General features: G+C 40.5%; 1 protein-coding gene across 2 annotated transcripts in view; it reads left to right on the forward strand.

Annotated features, from left to right (window-relative positions):
• Positions 1-21614, forward strand: part of nav3 (neuron navigator 3) — a 408804-nt gene that overhangs the window by 94248 nt on the left and 292942 nt on the right. The window contains exon 1 of one of the 2 annotated variants that reach the window (XM_076876163.1): positions 18068-18417. The exons of the other annotated variant lie outside the window; for it this stretch is intronic. The gene's annotated coding sequence lies outside the window, so the exon portion shown is untranslated. Of the gene's footprint in view, positions 1-18067; positions 18418-21614 lie in introns of those variants that run through there. 2 annotated transcript variants of the gene reach the window in all.

Here is a 21614-nt window from a genome sequence, read left to right on the forward strand (position 1 = left end):
AAGATGTCAAAGGGCCTTGGGGCCCAAATTGAAATGGATCCACGTGTCGTGTATGTCAGCCTAATGCAATTCATGTGACTTTGGAGTTAATGCTTGTGGTTGATTTGAGGCAAGCCAAATGCACTCATAGTGGATAAGATGATTTTATTGTTGCTTGTTGTAGAACATTAAAGGAAAGACTGGGCTGTAATGTCATTGTGTGCAGACAGATTAAATACTAAAGGGAGGATTTTAACAGTAGCTAAACTCTCATTATACTGCGATCGCTGTAACAAAATAAACCTGGGGGGTGATTGATTGTTCCGAAACAGCTCATTTTGCGATTACAGCAATCTCAGTTTGCATTATGTGGTCTGTCACACACCTAATACATTCTGCATTTGACAGGAAACATTGATTTAAAATTGTTTTATTACACAACAACGTGTAAATTACAGCATGCCAATAACACGGCTCATAAGGAATGTCACCAGTTATTGCTTCCACTGCAAGCACAGGAGCAGTCTGAGTGTAAGTCACGTCTAAATAGACATTAATTGAATATTTGCATGTGTGGTCTGAGGCCAGAGGTCAAATCCAGTGTGAAGAACGTGCAGAGATTTGGTGACTTTGCAAATACACACAAACAAATTAAGGTTCAGTGATGCTGGGAGCAGCATGTTCCTCAGTGGCTCAAAGAAAGGCCCGAAAGATCTCTTTCACCAGAAGGTATTTAAGCGGCGTCTTAAATTATTCATAATGGCTCTAATCCTCTTAATGTAGCTTTTATTAGCTCTCTTTATTTATTGTTGTTTCCATGTGGCTCTGGGGGAAAACTAAAAAAAAAAAACCAAAAAACCTCCCTGTATTACGTAAATGATAGTTTGCGTGTAATTAGTTGTGTCCCTTTTTTGTGATTTTACCTTGTGTTCCAACACCAGGTTAATTAACCAGCAGTTTCATCCCCCTGTCGTTAATGGCAAGTTTTCAGATCATGTCTTAATTTGGTCTTAGAGCAAATTGCTTGCTTTTTTCCCCCCATTGCGTTCGGTTGCATTCAGCAAAGTAACTCTGCTATGTAACCCAACCCAGCTTTCATTATCACTTAACTGTAAAAACAATCTCTTTATAGCACAGGCAGTTTTCCATTTTCCTCCTCATTAACTAAAAGGAGTGCATAATCTGGGCCATAATTTAACGTCTTTGCTAATGTTTTACACTGTCACTGAGGGAATTAACACGAGTACTATGACTTCCACTACTTCAGTGTCACATTAGGTTAACTTTACTTTCCACTGAACAATTGCTCACCAAGAGAGCCAATTTACTGCATTTGTATATTTTTATACAAAAGAATAGTTGTATTCTCCATGCATAATGGTGGCATCAAGGTCATTAGAGAGGATGAGTAGGAGGTTACAATGGGAGTTGATCTTACTGTAGCGGTCCTCACAGCGACCCAACATCCCCCTTTACCCATGAATCAAACGTCCTAACGCTGTGTACTATTGTGCTGAGTACAAGAAGACAAATCACCCCTTTTACCTGCTTGCAAAATGCCCCTTAATCCTATTTCTTTGCATTTTTGTACCTCTTTCATCTCATTCTTCTTTCTTTAATCCTATCTTTGCTTGCATTAGCACACTATGCAATTGATTCCTGTAATGCTTATTGTCGTCGCTTTCATTGAAACCTAGATGAGTTGTACTTGCAGTGAGTAAAACAGGACAGTATTCACTGCCATATAAGCCGGTTTAATGTATTTCATCTACTAGTGTAGCATTTACTCTCATGAAAAAGGCATAAAAAAGTAACCATTCCAGCACTGTTGCCTAGCAGCTCGAGCTCACAACGCATCCACAAACAGCCAGCGGAAATCCTCTGTGCAGTCGCTTAGCTGCGAGGCTCAGGTATAAATGTGCACTGTGGGCCTCGCATTATGCAGCGTCTGTGGTTTCATTATTAGACATACAGTGAATCTAATGCAAAACTAATTATTTTTTAGAAAGCAATAACATTATTTCTTCAACTAAAATACAAGTGAGAATAGTTTCTTTGTCTGAGGTAAAATTGGTCAGATTGAATGGACTGCAGCTCTGTGACACGCCAGTCAAGTTAAAGCTGTGATGTGTTTATGATGGCAAACCTTATCTTTGGACATTTTTTTACTCTCCTTTTCTTTCTCTCTCTTCTACAACAAACCGTAGCATTGATCGCCTGTTACACTAGTTCTGTCAAGTTTGAGAGAATAACAGGATCCAAATGCAGGACTTCCTGAGAAGCGACAGTGAGGAAAGTTGGAGATAAAGTATCTGAATTTCAGGAGTGCCTTCAAAAACGCTCCTTCCAGCTCTTATTTATATATCATCCCCCAGTTTTACAAGTTGTTACGTGCCCCACCTTCCCTCCCCTTTTCAGTTCCTTCACTTCTTCACGCTGTCAAACCTCAAATGAGGACGTGGGCCCAGCGAGTGAAACAATCTTCGATGTGCAAACAGTTCCAATTAATGTGATCTCCTCCGTGATGATTTCCCAACCCCCGTGCAGTGACTTTCTCCCTTCATCCATGGTGCTCATCATGCCAAAGCGTAACATATGACGCCATGTGACAAATCGTCGGTATGTTACGTGTTCAGAAACATGACGACCGTTTGGAATCAATCTACACATGTACATTTCTTTTACTTTCCCATCATTAATCGCTTTGGAAAACACTACCTAATACGATTAAGAGTGTGGTTAATGTTAGGGATAAGGTTATGGTTAGGGTTAGGGCTGGAATACAGGGCTGGAACGTGTGTTACCGCTGGGAGCGTCTTTGCATTGGATTCCATCCCCAGTCTGGTGCATATCACAGGGACATGGAAGGTTACCTTTCACGTTCCTATGGGACAAATCGTCGGTATGTTACGCATTCGGAATGAGAATGGTCTGTTAAAAGTGCTGCTCCATTTGCACCATTTGAACTCCTGGCAAAACAAGACCCAATAGTTGGAGCTTCTCTCCAAAATGAAGGCAAGGACCCATTCACCTTCACAAGCTGGTGTTCCACTGACAAGGTCACTCAACCATCCAGCGTTGAGTGATGCTCAGCCATGCTCTTAAATCATGCGCCTGTGACGAGAATCAGCAGCAGCAGGTGAGTATGATTGTCGGCAGGTGTGGCTGACTTTGGGGTGGGAAAGCATGGGCAGAAATATTGAGAGCGCGAGCAACACGTTGTGAGCGAGCGCAAATGCAAAAACTGAGCGAGAGGGGCTGCTGTTGTGTGTGTGTGGATAATAGCAAACACTGAAATACATTTTCGGCACGCAGAAATGAATTTTGTTCACTCAAATTCAGCTTTTCTTCGCTCAAAATAAATTTCTCCTCAAAATGCTACACTTGCACCTGCAAACTTTTTTTACGTGCGCTCAATTATTTTTTACGTGTGCTCAGAATAGTGGCACAAAAATAACGCCACAAGGCTCACATGCGGAGTGAAGCGGGAAAAAAGTGCGAGAGAGAGAGGGTGAGAAAAAGAAAAAAAACCACCGCGTCGTTCACGTCAAAGACCCGGCTCTAAGAGCCATTTCGTTCGCGACCGACACATCACTATGGGATACACACGCACACAGGAGGAACAGGAAGCGGACAACAGGACCAAAACAACACAAAATGGCAGCTTGACCAGTGAGGATTGGAGGACCGTGACAGAGTCATTGCATACAGTGAAACCATGACACCACATATCGCTAATGTGACAAAAGTCTGAAAAAATAAGCTATATTTACGACTTTTAAACTTCTCACTTAACACTTGAAGTCTCCATCCGTCCGTTTTTCATTTTTAAAAATACTACTAATAATAACAATAATAATAATTAGTGAATAAGTAAAAGGGGTTTAAGGGGTTAAGAAACGCAAAACCTATACATAGCAGGACTTACAAGATCAACTTCTCACATCATTAACGCTTGTCTTGCCAAGCTGTCTCCTCTTCAGATGATGTTCTTGCTGATGCCGTGGAAAACACACATCTGTTGCCAAAAGAGATGTGAAAAAGCATAGGATGAACAATCTCAGTGAAGAGGCTTGATTTCGGAGCACGCCTTGGGTGTCAAATATGTGTCGGCACAAAAACGTTGCCACTTTGTCCAGCAGCCAACGAGAACAATAATCTTGTTCCTGTTGCCTTCAAAACATGTGAGGCATTAGAAATGAATCTGTCCTTGAGCCTGCACAAATACACACAACATTTTTAGATGTTTGCACATTCAAGAATTTCCCAGTCCCTGAGGATGAATAAAGTGAATCTTATATTAGCTGAATGTAATTTATCATTCATTAAAATGACTTCCTTGCTTGGTGAATTTCTTTGCACTATCTCACGAATGTGGGATGATATGAATGTTATTGTAAAAACTGAAGTGAGGAAAGTAAATTGAGTTTTTCCTGTTGGGGGAGGGGGATCAGGTGATCCTTGTCCTCCACTTGCTTGGTTATTTGTTTCTGGTCTGTTAGTTTTTTTTCATATTAATTTTGACGTTAAACTTTTTCTTGCACCACTTTATGACGCCGTGCATTTTTGAGCTGGAAATTTTGATTTACTTGATTTACGTAATAGGATTCACCTTTATGTAATTCACTAACCTGCTGCCAACCCCTAGCCCCACACTGGTGACAGTAAAAGGAGTAATCCATCGTCCTCAAGAGGCTAATTTCATCACACACCCCTGGTCTCGACCTCAGTGTATGCTCACAAGTGTCACCAAGGACAGGGAGAAGATGAAATGTAACAGCACAACTGGGAGGCAGGGCTGAGAATTAGGTGGGAGTGATGGGCAGCTTTGAGCACATCTGTCAGTCTTGCCCGCCTAGCTCTGCTCAGGATGACTGACCTTCATCGTGTGAGCCATGATGCAGTTATTAATGTGCTTGGTTAGCGCTCTATTCTGCCCATCTGTGGCCTGTCTTCATCACAGTAGCAAAGTGGCTCCAAACCCTGCACAGGTCTGGGAACATCAGGATAAAGTAATGAATAAAAAATGTTTTTTAAAGTTTGCAGTTGGAGACAATGTTGCTCTACAAAGTTAAGCTGTTCTCTTATTAAATAAAATAAAACACTAATTATATTTACAAATTTTGTTCAGCAGTAAATTAAAAAGTGTCCTGAATTCCCCACGTGATACAGGGAACATCCACTCGACCAGACAGGATGTTCAGAGAGGCTGTCACTCTCAGCCTTAGTGCCCCCAGAGAGCCCTTCTGGATGTTCATGCTTGCCCAGAAAACAGCTGGGGCCTTGGCAAAGCATGTTAATGATATGACTAACACTAGAGGTTAGTCATATCCCTGCCATGTTCTCATTCGAAAAGGATGGACAGCTTCAGGGGGCGATGGCGCTCTCTGGTTGCACAGTCTGCAAAAATCATTCCCAGGACAGCATTTTGTACTGTCAGTATGACAGTGATGGGATTTCCGGCTATTTCTATTGATCCGGCTCTTTCGGCTCGGCTCACTAAAAAGAGCCGGCTCTTTCGGCTCCGAACCGGCTCTTCAGGTTGTTTTGTTGCTTTAATTAATTTATTATTAACAATAATATAAAATTATGCACAAAAGGAATTACTAATGTAAAAAAGTGGTTTTATTTATATATGTTTATATATAAATATATATGGTGGCCCCTAGAGACAAAACACGTACAAACTCCAAAACACATTTCTAGCGTTAACTGAACTTCCAAACCAGAGCTACTAGATCACTTAAATTACACAATTGAAAGCACATGTGTATGGTTTGTCTATTTATACACAAGCACTCATATACATTCAAATAATTTAATAATTTAATAATTTACCCTTTACTACCACACACCAAATCCGGTCGTAGCCACTAGGTAACAAAAGCTCAACACTGCGCCTAGCATCCTGGAGCACTTCTGTTGTGTTTTGTACTTGTTTTAGAGTCTGTACGTGCTTTGTCTCTAGGGTCCACCTTAAATATACTATTATTTATTCACTCCACATAAAATGTAATAAATAAATCATATAATACAAAAACCAACTATTTACATTTCAACTTTTAACTATTTAAATTTTCAGCTTTTTCCTTTTAAACAAATTTAAAGTGAAACAACACAAAACACTGCAAACCACAACACAATTAAATATAAATTAAAATATGAAAACAAAAAGAAGATGCACATTCTCTGTCATATGGGCCTGCATGAATAAACTTTCTGAATCCTTTATCATCCGCAAATGAAAATAATTGTGGATGATTACTATACCTTTCTAATGTGACGTTGTTGTCCCTGGCTCTCTTTCTCTCTCTCTCTCCCTCCCGCTCTGTTCCTGTGCTACTGAGTGTAACTACCCCCCTCCTCCTCTGCCCAGCGCAAAGCACAAGGCTCGCGTGCGGAGTGAAGCGGGAAAAAGTGCGAGACAGAGAGGGTGAGAGAAAGAAAAAGAAAAAACACGGCTTGCGATAAGGAGCCGGCTCGCATCGTTCACTTCAAAGACCCGGCTCTAAGAGCCATTTCGTTCACGACCGACACATCTCTACAGTATGAGGCTAATCAGAAGGAGGAGCTCCAAAACTACTGAGTACATTGTTGTAAACTGCTTATTGTCAATAGTTCAGGTTAAAAAAAACATAGCATAGCATGCCTCCTTTAAAGGAGGAAATCCATGCTGTGCATAAAATTGCAGGTGTAATTTCATGTCAAGACTGGATAGATTAAAGTGGAATTTCAAAGAATTTCCCAAGTTGCTCTAGTTTCAGTTGCCTATTCCAGAGGGATCTCAGTGACAAGCCTGTGGTGGGTGTACTGCGTTCTGAATACCAAATGACATGAGTGCACACACACTTGCACGCACATTTGGGTTTGCGTGGCATCTGTTTCATCCATGAAATCTAATATCGACGTTAACCTGGAGACTGTTGGAGGATGAAATCTGTCCTCGGCGGCTTTTCCACCCAGATGAGTCTTAATGGAAGGCTATGAAGATGCCAGTGCCTGTCGTTTTCCAGGCAGTATACCGTTCTCTGTTTATCTACAGTGCTGTGCTAAATTGCCCTGGAGTTATGATGCTACCTGTTTTATGCCAAAGCCATATGGGGCATCTTGACTCCACCCGAGCAAAAATGTACAGAGACCTGAATAATATATCCAGCAAGCTATTAAGCCATTTTGTGCTTGTTGTAAAGGTTTTATTATTCTAATAAAGATGCTTTTTTCCTCTCCTCCACATTTGCAGTTTCATTGATAATCACAGAAAAAGTCACTGTGAATTAGTTGCCATTTGTTTTTTGAAAAGCTCCTTTCCAAAACTTTAGCAAAGGAAAGGTTGTAATTCCTCTTCCTTTCATAAATAGTGTTATATAGTACAGGGTGTGTGGCAGGCCTCGTTAGACAGAGTCAGCCCACAATGGGAAGGGCAAAGCAAGAGCCATAAAACAGGCGAAAAGTCAAATTAGAACAGAAAGAATATACACTGAAAGGCTGGCTAAGAAGCTTGATGGTAAAGCAAACCTGTAACTTGGTGCATGTCGTGGGGTGAGTTAGATACATGTATGTCAGAAAGTAAAAGGGTGGAATGAACAAGAGTAAATCAAGGTGAGTCATTTAAAAATAAAGCAGGAACCTCAATAAATAAATAAATAAAATTTTATTTATATAGCACCTTTCAAGACAGAATCACAAAGTGCTGCACATAAGATTACAAGCCATAAAAAGATTTAAAAAGAGAAAATAAAACAGGCAAAAAATTAACCAAAAGCAGTTTTAAAAAAGTGAGTTTTGAGTTGTTTTTTAAAAACAGCTGCTGAGTCCACAGTTCTTAATGTTTGGGGGAGAGAGTTCCACAGTCTCGGGGCCACAGTGGCAAAAGCTCTGTCACCCTTAGTCCTCCTCTTAGTATTTTTTAAAGCAAGTAAGCCCTGATCAGATGACCTCAAAGACCTGCTGGGGACATCGGGCTGTAGCAGATCAAAGATGTAGGCAGGTGCCAGTCCGTGCACAGCTCTGTAGGTCAAGACCAGGATCTTAAAATTGACTCTAAATTCAACAGGAAGCCAGTGTAACTGAGATAATAACGGTGTCACATGAGAGTACTTGGAGGATTTTGTCAAAAGCCTCGCTGCAGCGTTTTGCACAACCTGCAGACGATCCAGAGAACCTTTGCTTAGACACATAAACAGCGAATTACAATAATCCAAGCGTGACAAAATAAATGCACGTATAGCAATCTCCAGTTCAGAGCGACATAACATCGGGCTTAGCTTAGCCACATTTCTTAAATGATAGAAACAAGACCGAATCAGAGATTTCACATGCCCGTCCAATGTGAGACTCGAGTCAAAGGTGACACCTAAATTCCTGATTGAGGATTTAACATAGAGTGAGAGAGGACCAAGGGCTTTCACTATCTGCGATAAAAATCTATCAGGAGCGCATACGAGGACTTCGGTTTTCCCCTCGTTGAGTTGGAGGAAATTTGCAGCCATCCAACGTTAGATCAAATCTAAGCAATCATTCAGACGCTGAAGCCTAGATAAATCCTCGGGCATAAAAGAAACGTACAACTGAATATCATCAGCATAACAGTGATAAGAAATGTCCTCAGAAGAGCCCATTATATGCTGGAGGGGGAGAAGCTATATTAAAAACAATAAAGGCCCCAAAACTGACCCTTGAGGGACACCATAAGTAAGGGAGGTAGAGGATGACCTAAAATCGGAGACTGCCACAGAAAAGGATCGGTGATGTAGATAAGAGGAGAACCACTCTAATGCAGTTCCAGATACACCAACCCAATTTTTCAGCCTTTCAACGAGGATGTGATGGTCAACTGTGTCGAAAGCTGATGTGAGGTCCAACATGAGTAGAACAGAGCATTTTCCTGCATCATTATTCATCAAGATATCACTTGAGACCCTAAGAAGAGCGGTCTCCGTGGAGTGAAATCGACAAAAACCGGACTGAAACTTATCGTAAAGGCCATGTTTATCTAGAGCTGCCATAAGTTGCTTAGCCACAACCTTTTCTAGAAGCTTAGCAATTAACGGTAACTAAGAGATAGGTCTGTAGCTGCTCCAAAGAGAGGAGTCAAGCTGAGGTTTTTTTAAAAGTGGGAGAATAGCAACGTTTTTAAAATAAACCGGAACTATACCAGATGCCAGTGAAGAGTTGATTAAAGTGAGCACACATGGGCCAATAGACTGGAAGACATTTTTGAATAATGATGCAGGTACAATGTCAAGTGAACAGGAGGATGCTTTTACTGAATTCACTAGTTTTACCAGCTCAGGTAGTGAAACAGGAGAGAAAGTATCCAAGATAATGGGCCGAGATGGGGTAGAGATTGAGATAACAGGTGAGTGTGTAAAACTCATTCTCACGTTATGAATTCTTGCAAGCAGAAAAGAGAGAAAATTTTCACAGTCCTCGTTAGAAAAAATAGGGGCCGCAGGCAGAGTAACAATGTCACTAATGGTGTTGAATAGCGCCTTAGGATTGCCTCTACTCTTTGTAACCAAGTGTGAGAAATGGGCAGCCCTCGCATCTCTGATCGCATTATTAAAAGAAGCTAAAAGGTCCTTAAGATGAGTTTTCCTCCACCTGCGCTCCGCTTTACGACAATCACGTTTTAGACAACAAATACTGTCATTTAGCCAAGGAGGAGATTTGGAGGCAATGCGATAACCATGTTTCTAATGCTGCTTGCTGTTTTAGGATAGAGTTTAGCTGGACACCTGTATATCTAGTCAACACGAACAACTTTGGAGTTATATGTTGTGATGGAAAATTGTAATATTCGGCTGTTGTCTGTGTGTTAAGCTTATCTTTAGCATAGAATGTTCTGACTGTATTCTGCGACCATGGTAGTGATGGGATTTCTGGCTGTTTTTAGAGAACCTGCTCTTTCGGCTCGGCTCACTAAAAAGAGCCGGCTCTTTCGGCTCCGAACCGGCTCTTCAGGTTGTTTTGGTGCTTTAATTAATTTATAATTAACAATAATATAAAATAATGCACAAAAGGAATTACTAATGTAAAAAAAAAGTTTTATTTATATATGTTTATATATAAATATATGCGGTGACCCCTAGAGACAAAATACGTAGAAACTCCAAAAAGCACGTACAAATTCCAAAACACATTTCTAGCATTAACTGAACTTCCAAACCAGAGCTACCTAGATCACTTAAATTACACAATTGAAAGCATATGTGTATTGTTTGTGTATTTATACACAAGCACTCATATATATTCAAATTATTTAAAATAAAAGTTAATTTACCTGTTACTACCACACACCAAAAGCCGGTCCTTGGTACTTGCTAGTTTGTGTAGCCACTAGGTAACCAAAGCTCAACACTGCCCCCTAGCATCCTGGAGTACTTCTGTTGTGTTTTGTACGTGTTTTGAGTTTGTATGTGCTTTGTCTCTAGGGGCCACCGTAAATATACTATTATTTATTCACTCCACATAAAATGTAATAAATAAATCATATAATACAAAAACCAACTATTCACATTTCAACTTTTAACTATTTAAATTTTCAGCTTTTTCTTTTTACAAATTTAAAGTGAAACAACACAAAACACTGCAAACCACAACACAATTAAATATAAATTAAAATATGAAAACAAAAAGAAGATGCACATTCTCTGTCATATGGACCTGCATGAATAAACTTTCTGAATCCTTTATCATCTGTAACTGAAAATAGATGATTACTATACATTTCTAATGTGACGTTGTTGTCCCTGGCTCTCTTTCTCTCTTTCCCTCCCACTCTGTTCCTGTGCTACTGAGAGTGTAACTACCGCCCCTCCCCCCTCTTCCCAGCTCAAAGCACAAGGCTCGCGTACGGAGTGAAGTGGAAAAAAGTGCGAGAGAGAGGGTGAGAAAAATAAAAACAAAAAAACACAACTTGCGATAAGGAGCCGGCTCGCATCGTTCACGTCAAAGATTCGGCTCTAAGAGCCGTTTCTTTCGCGACCGACACATCACTAGACCATGGTGGATAGATAATGTGTTTCTATTCATTATTCTTATCTTCTTTGTCAAAAGCCACGCAGACTGCTGCTGCTGCGCTCTGTATTATTGTTTGACCCTTTTCCAAGGCAAATTAAAATTTCATAAAGACAACTTATTTGTGTAGATCGATCTATTTCAGATTTCCATAAGAATTAAGTGCCATTGAATTGGTATCCCTTGACTGATATTGGGGTCAACATTGCTTTTCTAGCCTTTAACCTCAAAGTTGTGAGAGGGCCGACCATTTGGACCCCACTGGGAATTAGCAGTTCCCCTTAAACAGTGAGAAATCTGAAATAAATTAATTAGGAAAGAAAATCCCAACCCTAGTGAAATGATGGATTTCTGGCTACTTAAATAAAGTATTTTATAAAAACGTTCTGTGATAAAATGGAAAATGTTCCAATAATTTTCTGCCAGCACATTATTTTAACAAAGGTTTCCATAAATAGTAAACAGTAAAATTCAATGTGTGGTTAAAAAACTGGTAAAAATATATATACATATGCAAAGTTCCCTTATTTTAAAACAATGCACTATACTGTAGTTTTACACACTGATTTTATTTTAAGCCTGATATTGGCTCTCCTTTTGGCATTATTGTGGTCTCAGCTAACCCTTTAAAGGCAGGTATTTGTAGCTAAGCTACAGTAGTTAGAACTAGCTAATGTGTGCAAAGTTTTTGTATAGTTTCTGAAGGCATTTTGCACCAGGCATAACCAAACAATGTGATAAATTGAGCAAATAAATAGTAAAGAAGAATTGCAGAGTGGATAGTAATTGTCACAATATACTACAATAGGTCTTCAATTTATGACCGTTTTGCTCAAGCTTTAGAGATTGTGGATGATTAATTTAATATCAGTATAGTTGAAGGATAGTAGATGTAATGTTTTCTTTACACCAATTCATTAGATTTTTTCAATATTTGTTTCTGTCATGTCAACACGTTTTTATCCCAAAACGTAACATACCGACGCTATGCAACAAATCTATGTTATGCTTTTGGGCGCCCAACCCGTCTGTATGTTACGCATTCCGAGGCACAAGAGGGGGTTGGAATGAATCTATAAATGTAAGGTTATGGTTAATGTTAGGGGTGCAATAGAAAGCTGCAAAGCAACAAAAAAGGAAAGCGCATAGAAAGCCTTTCAATTCGCTTTAAGAATCTGGAGCGTTTCATAAGGACATGGAAGGGTACCTTTCGCGTTAGGATGACGCACCTCGGGCCGTGACATGTTATGCATTGGGAATGAGAATGCTCTGGTCATGTACAGTCATTTGAAACTAACAACCATAGTCATGAATAACTTCTAAATCGATTTGCAAGTAAACTTATTATAATATGATTTATATGAACGTCTCAGTGTACCGTAAGAAAGTGTCATATCCATATTATCCACCACAACTCAAAATATATGAAAATCTTTTTAACTAAACATTTAGGACATCAGATCCAACGTTCCCCCTCTGAGAATACGTGAAACGAGTTGTTGGCCCTGTTACTGGCGACTCGCCCAGGAAGCCCTTACATTTAATTGGCCTCCTGTTTGTTTTGAGCCTCACCCACCCATTACGATCCCTCGTAAATGAGATAGTATAAAACCAAACTGCACCTGGGCACCCGGAGAGGGAGCAAAAGGGAGGCGGAAGTGCTGTGACACTAATGTCGTTAATTTTCCTTCAGGAAAACCCTCATATATTTCTCTTAGTTATGGAAACCCTTATCTTTGAACACACACACCTCAGCTCAGCCATAACCAATTTCAGTTTGGCGACTCTTTAAATGTCTTCCATTATGGCCACTAAACTGGGAAGCCAGGGGATGCCTGAAAGTGATAATGAAGGGAAAGGTCACTTCGGTAACAACCTGTTAATTGGATTTGGGCTTCTTTTTTTTTTTTTCACATCGATCATATCCTGCTCACCAGGTATGCTGTCCGTCTGGTCTGCAGTGAAGATTTATTTATTTATATTTTTGAACTGTATCTGGGGTTTTGAATTTTAAAGTTCATTTAAACCTTGCCTAACCTTTACATCACTCTTTAAAGCATCCCATTAACTTTTTATACTTATTTCCCACCTTCTAGGCATCCATTCATATGCTATGAAGGTGAGTGAGAGGAATATTTGACTTTGTTCTTCTGTAATTTAAAATGGACATTTATTGTGATATTCTAAAAAAAACATTTCATACAACCTTCTATTTTTTTCAGTCTTAGAGGAACAGGAACAACAAGGAACACTGGAGCCTGTATGCCCAGTATGATCGGTGAAACTCCCTTTTCTATCAGCATAAAGACGTTTACCTACATTTAATCAATTAAATATCTTTGTTTTAGAAAAAGAAGTGCAAATTTAACAGCACTTCCACTTACAAAAAATTGCTGCTCTAGTAAATGAAAAAACATGATTCTACAGGTATAAACTGCAAGAAATAAACATGTAAAATTACAGAAAATGCAATTATGGAACAGAAAACTTTGGTTATTTCAAAGTAAATGTCCATTTTCTGAAATCGTGAAAAAATTAATAAATAAAAAACAAACAGAAAACCCACAAAATATAGTAATGATTTGAACTAGTACGGTAATGAAAAAAACAGGAAGTTTTTTTCTGTGGTTTAATTGTTGATCTATTACTGAATGACTTTGATTTAGTATGAATAGCCATGGGATGTTTTTATCAGTAGAAACAACTGTACAACTTGTGAAAATACACTTAAAAATCCTAAATGTAGGCTCTTCTTTACATTGTGGGCTGGTTTTTGGTCCACAGGCCTTATGTTTGACACCCCTGTGCTCCCTATTCTTCGCTTTCCTCCAAACGTTAACATATGACGTCGCCCTATTGCTCAGGTGTCACTATTGTAAATCTTGCAGCTGCAGTGAAGCCGACCTAGTCTCCAGACTGCTTTAACCTTGTGAGCTGCTGTTTTTGTATCCCAGGATAGAGAACAATTCACACGTCACGCATAACGACTGTTCTCATCAAACCCCTTGCTGGGCTGCTAAATTGCTTTTCAAGCTGTCTCCCACTGGTATTCCCATCATTATTGACAGACCTCAAACATCCTCTAAGACTCAACAGACTTGTTGTCTCTCCGGTTCTCAAGCATCGTGTCATTTCAGAAAAAAACAAAAGAAATACTTTCAAGTGGCTTTGCGGGTCTGTGAGACTGAGAAGCACATTCCATTCGGTGACACTGAGGGAAAACTTTGTCTCCGGGGAATTGGCGCGTTGGAGGGGAACAAAACATGGCATCAGAGCTGGGCATTTAAATTAGGGTTGCTTTTTCAGCTCTGTTTTTTGGGGCATAGATGGGTATAATCCTCAAAGGTAATTGGATTTTTCCAGGAATGGAGTGCAGAGGTAGGATGCAGCAGGTTGATGAGGAATATGAGGACAGTTTCCACAGCTAAAGAGAGTTGATTCAAAGTTTATTGCTTGTTTTTCTCCAGAAACATTGTTGAAATCTATTTGTGCTCAGCATTGTCTTACGTCTTTCTGCATCAGGTAAACTTGCGGTCATGTCGCATTACAATCCTGATGGGATTTGGGGGGGTTTGCGCAGGGGCTGGGAACTGCAAAAGGTAGCAGTCTGCAGGAAAGTAGATATGGCTGAAAAAGTCACACCTGGGATCTGCAGTACATCATGTGTTATGAGGAATTGGTACTGTGGTAGACTGCTAGCTTTCCAGTCGTTTTATTCTTGTATTCTATGTGCAAAGAAAACTGTGTTTAAGCTGAAATGGTAATTGCATATGTGTTTTTGAGCTCAATGGATAAATTGTGACAAATTCCATTTAGTTTCTTGTTATTTTAAGCTCTTTTTATTGCACTGCTGCTCCCTGTGATGAATGGTGATCTGTGGTGCAAAGGTGCAAAAGTGAAGGAGCCACAGGATTCATAGTAGGGCCAACACTTTGTAGTGTTGCGCTAATCTGTCTCCTGTCTTAACTCAGCTCTTGTAACCTGTTGGATTACAGCGCAGGAGGGCTGTTGTGCATTCAGTTTTGTGTGTTACAGAATCTAGGACTGGCATTTTAGACTGGTGTATATACCAACCTGACTCATGGTTGTTATTTTTTATGGATTGTGTGGATTTCTTATGTTCTTTCATGTACACATCATGTTTTTAAATGTCCAATGATTTACTCTTGTGCTACAGCAGCTGTGTTGAGTACTACAAGGAGAATAATGCTGAACTGTAGTATTCTTTAAACAGCTCATTACCTCCGCCTAGGATGTTATGTTTTTGTTTGTGTGCGTGCGTAAGATTCATTCTGTGAACACAGTTGCTCATAATGTTTTGAATGAACTCTAATAAAGCTTTGTAGGAGTGTAGAGTGGGGTCATGGTAATAATCCATTCAAATGTGGCTTACAGCCACTGAGGTCAATAAGGTCAGCTCAATGAGTGAATGGTTGAAAATAGACAAAAAGCCGTATAACCTAGAAAGTGTGATTCTTAAAAGTGTGATGTGTGTTGACAACATATACAGTGTAAAGATTTAAAACATCATGTCACATTTGACCTCTGACCTCTCCTTCAAAGTCAATGGATTGATCTGATGGTCAAAGTGACAATAACGCTATATAGAGATATTTTGAAAACTGTGTTTCCTACTGTGATTGTTTCTATTGACAGCATGTAGGCATATGTGATGCATATGGATTCTAAATATCACATTACTCTGACCTCTGACCTCTTCTTCAAGATCAAATAAAGTCAAACTTTCAGAAAATGTATTTTATTTTTACTGCGCTAAAAAATTCTTCAAGCAAATTTTAAAAGAGCAAAAAAACCAAAATGCAATGCTAATACTGGCCTGAGAGTGTGCTGCCTTGGCAGAAGTTTTTGCTCTCTTAGTGCTTCTTGTTATAGCATATACGAGTTAATCTTAGTAAAAATTCTTAGAAAAGAAAAGAGGAAAATCACACTTATTTAAACTATTAAGATGTTAGCAAACTTTAAAACAAATAAAGTGAGTAAGCCTGTGCTAGCAAGCATCTGTTAAGCTTTATCTCCCTTTCTTTTACCCTAGGAGTCTACGAGGCTCATGCTAAAGTAATGAAAACATTATTACATCCATTAAATGTGATCAAAACATAACGTACCCAGCATTACTTATTTCTTCTTCTTCTTTTCTTTTTACACATTGCATGCTCTCTCTCTCTGCTTTAAGAAGAGAGGAGGTCCGACCCATTTATTCAGGAGGGAGTAAATGAGTCGGACCTGACGAACACAGCAGTGGCAGGAATGCTCTGAATGATATGGTGATCTTACTCTGGAAGTCAGGTGACGAAGAATGGCATAGACACGGAGGTCTAGAAGTAATTAGCGTTTTGGTCAGAGTATCTCTGTGATGTTGACTGTAGATGTACAGATCATATTATATGGCAAGTCCACCAGTTGATCCTGTTTAATTCAGCACAAGTGGTTTCCAGAGAACGAGTGTGGGAGAGAAAATGACGCCTATTAAATTCAGTTTAGTTTTTTTTCTCAGTCTTCAGCCTTTGTGCTTGTCAGAAGAACAAATATTACCGTATCACAGAGACGTGTGTTGGTTTGGGTTCTTTCTTTCTTTTTGTCCTATTGGTTTGAACCAGATGGGATGCAGCTCAAAAACATCCCTCCAGGCACCAACCAAATTCTAAGAAAAAAATGTTTTATAAAGACCTGCTGACTGTGACAAGCAGCGGACTGCTTTGTGCTGCCATTGTGAGACAAATCCAAGCACACCACTCCCATACAGTCACGATGACAACAATAGCTGCATTTCCCCCCTGAACTTTACTCTTTAGGGAAACCTTTTTTCCGACTGTTTAACATGTAAGTCATTACCATTAAACCGCAGCCTCTGTCTGAAATCAGCATGTGGGTTCAGAAGGCCGGTCAGTATGTAACTTCTTTGTTTATATTAAAAGCATCCATGATACTCAAATCCAATTGGCCCACAATGCATCCATCGGTGTCAGAGCATGCCATTTAGCATTTATTCTGGCTTTTTTAATCCAGTCCCTTTGGCCTGAGAGTCAAAAAGTTAACCATAGCTCTACATTTTTAATAATTATATTAATGCCTTCGTAATTAATGAGTTTGTGAAGATTTATTTAGTCCAGAGAGTGATTGAGCTTTCAAAGTAGAGTTTTCAGCAATTAAATGAAGCACTTCCTTTATATGGATGTGTCATACGTAATTTTCTTGTGGTAATTGTTAATCTTTTGATTAACAATTTAGGTATTTTTGTTTTATTAGTGACTTATTAACTGTGCTCTAACATACACTCCAGCAGCAGTAAACTCAGTACACTTTAAAGATTCACTTTCTTCACGACGTGGAGTTCCCGGTACCTCCGCATGCTGCCTCTGTGCTCTTTGTTCCACTTCATTGGGGTGTGTGCCTGTGTGTGAATATGTGTGTGTGTGTGGATGACAGTGTATACCAAGAGAGCATTTTAAGGATGGGTTGGATCTCTCACTGTCTACTCCCCCATCCCAATCTTCTCTTTGCTATGTAAGTGAGTGAGTGTGTGTGTGTCTTCCTGTCAGTAGCAGTATTTGATGTTGTTGAATGTAAGTCTGGATGGCATGTGCATGTGTGTGTGTGTGTGTGTGTTTCTGAATGTGGTGTGTAAAAGAATGAAGAGGGTAAGTGAATCTGTGCAGGATCGCTCTGTGTGTGAGAGAGACAGAGAAAAAGAGAGAAGAAGAATAAGGAGGAAAAGCACACTGTGTCTTTGCACATGTGCACGTTTGTTGCATGCCTCTGTAGGTGTGTGTAGTAAGCCCCCCCCACCTTTTACACACACATACACACAACTCCAGGGACTAGCATGTTCATTATTCTTCCTAAAAGAACCATTAAAATTTCATCAGTGCAATGCAATCTGTAGCAGGGCGGGGGGTAGGAGTGTGTGTAGGAGAGAGAGAGATACTCAGTAGTGTGAGGGGAGGGAGGGAGCTCGCATCCTCCACTCGTTCACTGCTGCCTGCCTTCATTCCCCTCTCCTCTCCCCTCTGCTCTCCTCCTTTCTTCTTCATCGTCTTCTTCTTCTCCTCCGGTGGCTGGATTCCCTGGCTGATCGGGAGCACGCCAGATTACTTCTATCATGACGTGAGCCACCAGCATCCCTCCTGCCTCATTCGCTTCGTCCTCCTGCCTCATTCTACTACTATTACAGTACCACTCTGTCCTCTTTCTCTCTCATGCACCGCACTCACACTGGAGAGGAGTTAGCATCCTGGATAAAAGGGTTAACAAGGTGTACTTGGAATCTAGAGAAAGGATTTTCTTATTCTTGTTGCTGCAGGCAGGTTTGGATATGTAACACATGGAGCAGGATCCTGCAGGAGAATATTTATAGAGTTGAGTCCTCCTTTAAAGTAGTTCATGGCAGGAGATTTAAAGGTGAGACGTTCATTTGATTCTGTCTTTGGCTTCAAACTTGTTGATCAGCGTGACTTAGACAACACATCGTGTCCTTTTCTATGTACACAACTTTTCAGAGTTTTGGCATTTTCACCCTTTTTTTTCTTGAAGTAGTGTTATCTGGTGTGCTGTACTACTGATTCATTTAAAGGAGTGAGGCTCATTAGTGTTGCTCTTTTTCTGCAGTGATCAGAAAGGCAGGGGAAATTAGCAGCAGCCTTTAAAGGCAGCAGGGGGTGAGTGAGCATTGGGGGTTTTTTCCTTCCTCCACAAACCTCTCACACCCACCTCCTCCGCCCCATCCCGTATGCCGCTTTGTTGTGCCAGCATGTGCGTGAGGCTCTGTCTCACAGGTAGATCTGATGATGCTAATTGTGTCCTAATTGGGTTTGTTTCCCTCCAGCCGTGGAGGTTTTTGCTTTGCGAGCCTCTTACTGCCACAGATGAGAGAGATGGTGGCTTGGCGTGTGCGTACATGTGCGAGAGTAGGGTCCAGATTATGTTTGAGTGAAAACGAGGGAGAGTGTTACGCTGAGAGCTGTTGCAGGAGTGTGTGTCTGGACCAGCCTGTGAGGATTGAAAGAGTGAGTCTAGAGTCTTTTGGTAGGGTGCTTGTTGTTGTGTGTGTATGTGGCCATAGGACTGAGTGTGAGCTCTGTGTGTGTGTGGGTGCTACTTGCAAGCACATCTGTGGAGGTCTTGTGTGATGGATGGTGACTGACGGAGGGTGTGAGGTGTGTGAAGGAGGAGGATGAAGAGGAGAGGCAGTAGGATGGGGGAGGGTGTAGAGAGGAGGCAGTGTGTGTGTGTGTGTGTGTGTGTGTGTGTGTGTGTGTGTGTGTGTGTGTGTGTGTGTGTGTGTGTGTGTGGGAGAGAGAAAGAATCTAGGTAGTGGAGCAGTACATCACAGAATGGCTAATGGAATGCTGGAGACTTGAAGGGTCCTCTCCCATTTCCCCTCCATCACCACGCCTCACCCCTCCCTCCACACAGGATTGTGGGCAGAGTGTGACACACCAACCGACATGCCGTGGCTTATGTGTAGACTTCTGCATGTGCTCCACCCTTGTCAGGGAAGAAACTGGTTGAGGAGCTACCTGGATGAATATTTCTACCGCCTAATTATCATCTTTATGATTTTAGTCCCGGTAGAGTGTAACATACTGCTGCTAACACGTTGCTGTTGTAAATCTATTTTCACCTGTAGTCTATTTTCTGGTAGCTTTCCTCACTTTCTAATTTGTAAAGTAGTTTGAGGTGAAGAAGCTCTTAACGACAGCTGTACCACGACTGAAAAATCAGCAAACCCAAGCACAAACCCCCCCTCAAAATCTTGGATTCATTTTAGCTAAGCAGTACCAGTCACTGTAAGTCAAACACACATATCTACAAGAACTGAATAAAAATAATCTACATGACACCTTTGTGGGGTTTTTTGCTTGATTGTTTGTATCTCTGTCCTCTGTGTTTTTACCTTTATGAAGCTCATTTTGGAGCCCCTCGATGTTTTTGTGAAGAGCACAACTCTTGTGGTTAAGGGTCTCGTTAACTGATTTGATTTCTTCATATTTGCTGCCTAAATCTTTGAGTCGCCCAAGGTCATCATGGACCTCTTCAGATTCTCTCAATAAATGTTTTCCACCTGATCTTTAATTTCCTAGAATGTGTTGAGGAGCCACAGTTTTGCATTTTTATATTGTTCTTTCGCATTTTGCTCCAGCCTGGCCTGTTTTCAGCTTTCAGTTCTGTGAACTAGATCCACACCCTCATCATCCGTGCGGTTTTTCTGTCAGCTGCTGGACTTCCTTCTGGAGATTCATGCTGCATTGGTTTAAGGTTTGGTTGTCTTCCTGTTTTGTTTTACATTTATCTGCCAGCTGATTTTGCTTTGAGACCTCACACTGCTTTGCTGATTCAAGGTTTTCTTGTCTGTTCTAACTTTCTTATATATTCATCCTCAGATTCTTTTGCATCTTTAAGCTTCATATTTAAGGCCCCAAGATCTTCCTGAAGAATCTGATTGTTTTTTATAAAGTCTTGTTTTTCTTTTTGTGCAGACCTTCCTCCTAAGCTATTTGAGCCTCAAATTTAATCTTCACGTCCTGCACTTGGTTATTCAGGAATATGTTTTCATCTTGACAGTTTTTCTCTCAGCCCTTTTTTGCCCTTTCTGCATACCTTGGCGACACTTGAGCTGTGGGAGGGTTTTGATCTTTCGTGCAACACATTCACAAAGCTCAAATCAAATTCAAATTTTATTTGTCTGGGGCTTTTTTCATGTAAGATCCTGGAAATATTGATGCTGCCCTATGATGACCCAGAGTATCTCAGCATCTTCATTTGATTTATTAATTTCCATCTTTAAATGTTCTTTCTGAAAATCCCCCCTAGGTTGATAACAGAATCTCGTTGCCATTACAGAAATAACTGAATAAAATAAATTCCAATGACCTTCGGCGCATATAGCGAGTATTGACACCCCTCTGGCCCACAAGCTTTCTTGAGCTGTCCTTCCCCTCCAGCACCCCTGCCTTGCTGTGAATATAAAAAGATGAGGCATTCGGCAATCAATGTTTGTAACACTGTTGTGCTGTTATCCCTCATTTCTTCTGGGGCCTCCATGTGATTTATTGGGGCTCCTGAGGCTCACAACCAGCATGGTGCACTGCTGGGGGAGGGGGAATGTGCGTGAGCATGTGTGCATGAGAATATGGGATTCTTTTCACACTCTGTGTGTGTGTGTTTAGAATGTTTGGCATGTGACGCGAGGGAATTAAAATTGTGTATCTGCAAGGAAATACTCTACCCTCTTAAAAATGGTGCGTATGCTTTGAAATGCAATTTCGGTCCCCATGTAAATTAGCCTGACAATCTGTTTTATTTAATAGGGACAGGCTCTCCCCTCAACATCACTTTGTGAGGTGGTCTTTTAAACTGAGCCGGTACTGCTGTATATCACTTACACAATTACAACCTTCACAAATCTATTGGTTATAAAAGAGAAGTTTATGAACTGCATGCAAAGCTGAAGGGGACGGGGGGCAGGGTGTGGCAAGCTGAAGGAGGATGCTTCAGTTGTTTATGGTGCATTTAGTTGTGTTGTGGCACGGTACTTCATTTTGACCTCTTGATATCTGTTGAGTTGACTCTGTGTGTGTGTGTGTGCGCATTTGATG

This window comes from Maylandia zebra, linkage group LG17 (genome assembly GCF_041146795.1).
Source record: "Maylandia zebra isolate NMK-2024a linkage group LG17, Mzebra_GT3a, whole genome shotgun sequence".
In the NCBI taxonomy this organism is placed as follows: domain Eukaryota; kingdom Metazoa; phylum Chordata; class Actinopteri; order Cichliformes; family Cichlidae; genus Maylandia; species Maylandia zebra.